Raw genomic sequence first — 8,561 nt, forward strand, 5'->3', positions numbered from 1 at the left:
CACGAGGTAGGCCCACGCGCCAGGGGGGGTGAAGGAAATATGCCCAAGAGGCAATAATAAAGTTATCATTTATTTCCTTATTTCATGATAAATGTTTATTATTCATGCTAGAATTGTATTAACCGGAAACATAATACATGTGTGAATACATAGACAAACAGAGTGTCACTAGTATGCCTCTACTTGACTAGCTCGTTAATCGAAGATGGTTGAGTTTCCTAGCCATGGACATGAGTTGTCATTTGATTAACGGGATCACATCATTAGGAGAATGATGTGATTGACTTGACCCATTCCGTTAGCTTAGCACTTGATCGTTTAGTATGTTGCTATTGCTTTCTTCATGACTTATACATGTTCCTATGACTATGAGATTATGCAACTCCCGTTTACCGGAGGAACACTTTGTGTGCTACCAAACGTCATAATGTAACTGGGTGATTATAAAGGTGCTCTACAGGTGTCTTCAAAGGTACTTGTTGGGTTGGCGTATTTCGAGATTAGGATTTGTCACTCCGATTGTCGGAGAGGTATCTCTGGGCCCACTCGGTAATGCACATCAATATAAGCCTTGCAAGCATTGTAACTAATGAGTTAGTTACGGGATGATGTATTACAGAACGAGTAAAGAGACTTGCCAGTAACGAGATTGAACTAGGTATTGAGATACCGACGATCGAATCTCGGGCAAGTAACATACCGATGACAAAGGGAACAACGTATGTTGTTATGCGGTTTGACCGATAAAGATATTCGTAGAATATGTAGGAGCCAATATGAGCATCCAGGTTCCGCTATTGGTTATTGACCGGAGATATGTCTCGGTCATGTCTACATAGTTCTCGAACCCGTAGGGTCCGCACGCTTAACGTTCGGTGACGATTTGTATTATGAGTTATGTGATTTGATGTACCGAAGGTAGTTTGGAGTCCCGGATGAGATCGGGGACATGATGAGGAGTCTCGAAATGGTTGAGACGTAAAGATCGATATATTGGACGACTATATTCAGACATCGGAAAGGTTCTGAGTGATTCGGGTATTTTTCGGAGTACCGAAGAGTTACGGGAATTCGTATTGGGCCTTAATGGGCCATACGGGAAAGGAGAGAAAGGCCTCAAAAGGTTGCCGCACCCCTCCCCATGGTCTGGTCCGAATTGTACTAGGGAGGGGGGAGGGGGGGGGGGCGTCCCCTTCCTCCCTTCTCCTTTTCCCTTCCCTTTTTCCTATTCCATGTGGGAGGAGGAATCCTACTAGGACTAGGGAGTCCTAGTAGGACTACACACTTTTGGCGCGCCCTAGGGGCTGGCCGGCCTCCCCTCCTCCATCCTTTATATGTGGGGTCAAGGGGTACCTCTAGACACACAAGTTGATCTGTTGATCTCTTCCAGCCGTGTGCGGTGCCCCCCTCCACCATAATCCACCTCGATCATATCGTAGCGGTGCTTAGGAGAAGCTATGCATCGGTAGCATCATCATCACCGTCATCACAACATCGTGCTGACGGAACTCTCCCTCGAAGCAATTAATAGGAAGTAATAAAGAAAGAGAGGTCTTCACATATAAATATACTATCTTGGATATCTTTTATGATTGTGAGCACTCATTAAAATATGACATGCTAAAGAGTTGACGTTGGACAAGAAAGACAACATAATGGGTTATGTTTTCTTACATCTGAGATAAATTATATTGTCATGGATCATCCAACATGGTTGAGCTTGCCTTTCCCCCTCATGCTAGCCAAATTCATCGCACCAAGTAGAGATACTATTTGTGCTTCCAAATACCCTTAAACCAGTTTTGCCATGAGAGTCCCCCATACCTACCTATGGATTGAGTAAGATCCTCCAAGTAAGTAGTCATCGGTGCAAGCAATAAAAATTGCTCTCTAAATATGTATGACTTCTTAGTGTGGGAGAAAATAAGCTTTATATGATCGTGTGATATGGAAGAAATAAAAGCGACAGACTGCATAATAAAGGTCCATATCACAAGTGGCAATATGAAGTGACGTTCTTTCGCATTAAGATTTTGTGCATCCAACCATAAAAGCGCATGGCAATCTCTGCTTCCCTCTGCGAAGGGCCTATCTTTTACTTCTATCTCCTTCCTTGCATAAGAGTCATGGTGAACTTCACCTTTCCTTTTTACATTTTATCCTTCGGCAAGCATAGTATGTTGTAAAGATCCTGGTATATATGGCTAATTGGATGTGAGTTTTCATGAACTATTATTGTTAACATTACCCTTGAGGTAAAACGTTGGGAGGCAAAACTATAAGCCCCTATCTTTCTCTGTGTCCGATTAAAACTCCATACCCATAAGTATTGCGTGAGTGTCAGCAATTGTGAAATACTATATGATAGTTGAGTATGTGGACTTGCTGAAAAGCTCTTATATATTGATTCTTTCCTATGTTATGATAAATTGCAATTGCTCCAATGACTGAGATTATAGTTTGTTAGTTTTCAATGAAGTTTATGATTCATATTTGAAATTGTGATTGAATTATTACTCTAGCATAAGAAATCATATGACAAGAATTATGTAAGTTGTTGTTCTAAGAATGATCATGATGCCCTCATGTCCGTATTTTACTTTTATCGACACCTCTATCTCTAAACATGTGGACATATTTTTTGATTTCGGCTTTCGCTTGAGGACAAGTGATGTCTAAGCTTGGGGGAGTTGATACGTCCATTTTGCATCATGCTTTTATATCGATATTTATTGCATTATGGGCTGTTATTACACATTATGTCACAATACTTATGCCTATTCTCTCTTATTTTACAAGGTTTACATAAAGAGGGAGAATCCGACAGCTCGGATTCTGGGCTGGAAAAGGAGCAAATATTAGAGACCTATTCTGCACAGCTCCAAAAGTCCTGAAACTTCACGGAAGACGTTTTCCGAATATATAAAAAATACTGAGCGCAAGAAGTTCACCAGGGGGGCCACACCCTGCCCACGAGGGTGGGGGGTGCGCCCTACCCCCCTGGGCGCGCCCCTACCTCGTGGGCCCCTGGTGGCCCTCCGATGACCATCTTCTGCTATATGAGGTCTTTTGATGAGAAAAAAATCATAAGCCATCTTCTCGGACGAAACTCCGCCGCCACGAGGCGGAACCTTGGCGGAACCAATCTAGGGTTCTGCGGAGCTGTTCTGCCGGGGAAACCTCCCTCCGGGAGGGGGAAATCATCGCCATCGTCATCACCAACGCTCCTCTCATCGGGAGAGGGCAATCTCCATCAACATCTTCACCAACACCATCTCCTCTCAAAACCCTAGTTCATGTCTTGTATCCAATTCTTATCTCCAAGTCTAGGATTGGTACTAGTAGGTTGCTAGTAGTGTTAATTACTCCTTGTAGTTGATGCTAGTTGGTTTATGTGGTGGAGGATCATATGCTCAGATCCTATATTCATATTAATACCCCTCTGATTATGAACATGAATATGCTTTGTGAGTAGTTACATTTGTTCCTGAGGACATGGGAGAAGTCTTGATATTAGTAGTCATGTGAATTTGGTATTCGTTCGATATTTTGATGAGATGTATGTTGTCTCCCCTCTAGTGGTGTTATGTGAACGTCGACTACATAACACTTCACCATTATTTGGGCCTAGAGGAAGGCATTGGGAAGTAATAAGTAGATGATGGGTTGCTAGAGTGATAGAATCTTAAACCCTAGTTTATGCGTTGCTTCGTAAGGGGCTGATTTGGATCCATATGTTTCATGCCATGGTTAGGTTTACCTTAATACTTTTGTTGTAGTTGCAGATGCTTGCAATAGAGGTTAATCAAAAGTGGGATGCTTGTCCAAGTAAGGACAATACCCAAGCACCGGTCCACCCACATAGAAAATTATCAAAGTACCGAACGCGAATCATATGAACGTGATGAAAACTAGCTTGACGATATTCCCATGTGTCCTCGGGAGCGCTTTTCTCTATATAAGAGTTTGTCCAGGCTTGTCCTTTTCTACAAAAAGGATTGGGCCACCTTGCTGCACTTTATTTACTTTTGTTACTTGTTGCTCGTTACAAAATATCCTATCACAAAACTATCTGTTACCACTTATTTCAGTACTTGCAGAGAATACCTTGCTGGAAACCGCTTATCATTTCCTTCTGCTCCTCGTTGGGTTCGATACTCTTACTTATCGAAAGGACTACGATAGATCCCCTATACTTGTGGGTCATCAAGACTCTTTTCTGGGGCCGTTGCTGGGGAGTGAAGCGCCTTTGGTAGGTGGAATTTGGTGAGGAAAAATTTATATAGTGTGCTGAAATTTATTTTCACTTGTTACTATGGAAAGTAATCCTCTGAGGGGCTTGTTTGGGGTATCTTCACCCCGACCAGTAGAGCCAATATTTGCTCCTTAACCTACTAAACCTACTGAAAATGAAAATGAGAATGTCTGCTTTGAAATTCCTTCGGGTATGTTAGAAAAACTGCTAGCTAATCCTTTTGCAGGAGACGGAACAATGCATCCTGATGAACACCTAATATATGTTGATGAAGTTGGTGGATTATTTAAGCTTGCAGGTGTACCCGGAGATGTTGTTAAGAAGAAGGTCTTGCCTTTATCTTTGAAGGAAGATGCATTGACATGGTATAGGCTATGTGATGATACGAGGTCATGGAACTACAAACGATTGAAATTGGAATTTCATCAGAAGTTTTATCCTATGCATCTTGTTCATCGTGATCGCAATTATATATATATAATTTTTGGCCTCGCAAAGGAGAAAGCATCGCTCAAGCTTGGGGGAGGCTTAAATCAATGTTATATTCACGCCCCAATCATGAGCTCTCAAGAGAAATGATTATTCAAAATTTATATGCTCGGCTTTCTGATAACAATCGCACCATGCTCGATACTTCTTGTGCTGGCTCTTTTATGAGGAAGACTGTTGAATTCAAATGGGATTTATTGGAAAGAATTAAATGCAACTCTGAAGATTGGGACCTCGACGAAGGTAAGAAGTCAGGTATGACACCTAAGTTTGATTGTGTTAAATCTTTTATGGATACCGATGTTTTCCGTAAATTTAGCACTAAATATGGACTTGACTCTGAGATAGTAGCTTCTTTCTGTGAATCTTTTGCTACTTATGTTGATCTCCCCAAGGAGAAGTGGTTTAAATATCATCCTCCCATAGAAGTAAAAGTAGCTGCACCTATTAAAGTTGAAGAAAAGACTATCACTTATAATGATCCTATTGTTCCTACTTCTTATGTTGAGAAACCACCTTTCCCTGTTAGGATAAAGGATCATGCTAAAGCTTCAACTGTGGTTCGTAAAAGCAATATTAGAACATATACACCTCCTGGGAAAGTTAAAGTTGAACATAATATTGCTATTGTTAAAGATCTCTTGGCTGATAATATTGATGGGCATGTTATTCATTTCCTTGATGAGACTGCTAGAATTGCTAAACCTAGTGCTAAAGATAAAAACATACCTATGGTAGGCATGCCTGTTATTTCTGTTAAAATAGGAGATCATTGTTATCATGGCTTATGTGATATGGGTGCTAGTGCTAGTGCAATACCTTACGACTTATACAAAGAAATTATGCATGATATTGCACCTGCTGAGATAGAAGATATTGATGTCACAATTAAACTTGTCAATAGAGATACTATTTCACCAATGGGAATTGTTAGAGATGTTGAAGTCTTGTGTGTGAAAACTAAATATCCTACTGATTTTCTTGTTCTTGGTTCCCCACAAGATAGCTTTTGTCCCATTATATTTGGTAGACCCTTCTTAAACACTGTTAATGCTAAGATAGATTGCAAAAAGGATGTTGTTACTATCGGTTTAGATGATATGTCTCATGAATTTAATTTCTCTAAATTTAGTAGACAACACCATGAAGAAGAATTACCTAGTAAGGATGAAATTATTGGTCTTGCTTCTATTGCCGTACCTCCTAGTGATCCTTTAGAACAATATTTGCTAGACCATGAAAATGATATGTTTATGAATGAAAGAAGGGAAATAGATGAAGTATTATTTAAACATGAACCTATTCTGAAACATAACTTGCCTGTTGAAATCCTAGGGGATCCTCCTCCACCCAAGGGTGATCCCGTGTTTGAGCTTAAACCGTTGCCTGATACTCTTAAATATGCTTATCTTGATGAGAAAAAGATATATCCTGTTATTATTAGTGCTAACCTTTCAGAGCATGAGGAAGAGAGATTATTGAAAACTCTGAAGAAGCACCATGCTGCTATTGGGTACACTCTTGATGATCTTAAGGGCATTAGTCCCACTCTATGTCAGCATAAAATAAATTTGTAAGAAGATGCTAAACCAGTTCGTGATCATCAACGACGGCTGAATCCTAAAATGAAAGAAGTGGTAAGGAAGGAAATACTAAAGCTCGTTGAGACAGGTATAATCTATCCCGTTGCTGATAGTTAGTGGGTAAGTCCTATCCATTGTGTCCCTAAGAAGGGAGGTTTTACTGTCGTTCCTAATGATAAAGATGAATTGATTCCTCAAAGAATTATTATAGGTTATAGGATGGTAATTGATTTCCGCAAATTAAATAAGGCCACTAAAAAGGATCATTACCCCTTACCTTTTATCGATCAAATGCTAGAAATATTATCCAAACATACAAATTTTTGCTTTCTAGATGGTTATTCTGGTTTCTCTCAAATACCTGTGTCAGCCAAGGATCAATCAAAGACTACTTTTACTTACCCTTTTGGTACTTTTGCTTATAGACGTATGCCTTTTGGTTTATGTAATGCACCTGCTACCTTTCAAAGATGCATGATGGCTATATTCTCTGACTTATGTGAAAAGATTTGTGAGGTTTTCATGGATGATTTCTCCGTCTATGGATCTTCTTTTGATGATTGCTTAAGCAACCTTGATCGAGTTTTGCAGAGATGTGAAGAAACTAATCTTGTCTTGAATTGGGAAAAGTGCCACTTTATGGTTAATGAAGGTATTGTCTTGGGGCATAAAGTTTCTGAAAGAGGTATTGAACTTGATAAAGCCAAGGTTGATGCTATTGAAAAGATGCCATGCCCCAAGGACATCAAAGGTATAAGAAGTTTCCTTGGTCACGCCGGATTTTATAGGAGGTTAATTAAGGACTTCTCAAAAATTTCTCGGCCTCTGACTAATTTATTACAAAAAGATATACCATTTGTCTTTGATGATGATTGTGTAGAAGCATTTGAAATACTTAAGAAAGCATTGATCTCTGCACCTATTGTTCAGCCACCTGATTGGAATTTACCCTTTGAAATTATGTGTGATGCTAGTGATTATGCTGTAGGTGCTATTCTAGGGCAAAGAGTTGTTAAGAAATTAAACGTTATTCAATATGCTAGTAAAACCCTAGACAATGCTCAAAGAAATTATGCTACTACTAAAAAAGAATTCTTAGCAGTTGTATTTGCTTGTGATAAGTTCAGACCTTATATTGTTGATTCTAAAGTAACTATTCACACTGATCATGTTGCTATTAAATATCTTATGGAAAATAAAGATGCTAAACCCAGACTTATTAGATGGGTTCTCTTGCTACAAGAATTTGACTTACATATTGTTGATAGAAAGGGAGCTGAGAACCCCGTTGCAGACAACTTGTCTAGGTTAGAAAATGTGCTTGATGACCCACTACCTATTGATGATAGCTTTCCTGATGAGCAACTAAATGTCATAAATGCTTCTCATACTACTCCGTGGTATGCTGATATGCTAATTACATTGTTGCCAAATTCATACCACCTAGTTTCACATACCAGCAAAAGAAAAAGTTCTTCTATGATTTGAGGCATTACTTTTGGGATGACCCACATCTTTATAAAGAAGGAGTAGATGGTGTTATTAGACTTTGTGTACGTGAGCATGAACAGGAACAGATCCTACGCAAGTGTCACTCTGAGGCTTATGGAGGACACCATGCTGGAGATAGAACTGCACACAAGGTACTGCAATCTGGTTTTTATTGGCCTACTCTCTTCAAGGATGCCCGTAAGTTTGTCTTATCTTGTGATGAATGTCAAAGAATTGGTAATATTAGTAGACGTCAAGAAATGCGTATGAACTATTCACTCGTTATTGAACCATTTGATGTTTGGGGCTTTGACTATATGGGACCTTTTCCTACCTCTAATGGATATACACATATTTTAGTTGCTGTTGATTACGTTACTAAGTGGGTAGAAGCTATTCCAACTAGTAGTGTTGATCATAACACTTCTATTAAAATGCTTAAAGAAGTTATTTTTCCAAGATTTGGAGTCCCTTGATATTTAATGACTGATGGTGGTTCACATTTTATTCATGGTGCTTTCCATAAAATGCTTGCTAAATATGATGTTAATCATAGAATTGCATCTCCTTATCACCCTCAGTCTAGTGGTCAAGTAGAATTGAGTAATAGAGAACTCAAATTAATTTTGCAAAAGACTGTCAATAGGTCTAGAAAGAATTGGTCCAAGAAACTTGATGATGCATTATGGGCCTATAGAACGGCATATAAAAATCCTATGGGCATGTCTCCGTATAAAATGGTT

The sequence above is a fragment of the Triticum urartu genome, chromosome 7 (assembly GCF_003073215.2).
Source record: "Triticum urartu cultivar G1812 chromosome 7, Tu2.1, whole genome shotgun sequence".
Taxonomy (NCBI): domain Eukaryota; kingdom Viridiplantae; phylum Streptophyta; class Magnoliopsida; order Poales; family Poaceae; genus Triticum; species Triticum urartu.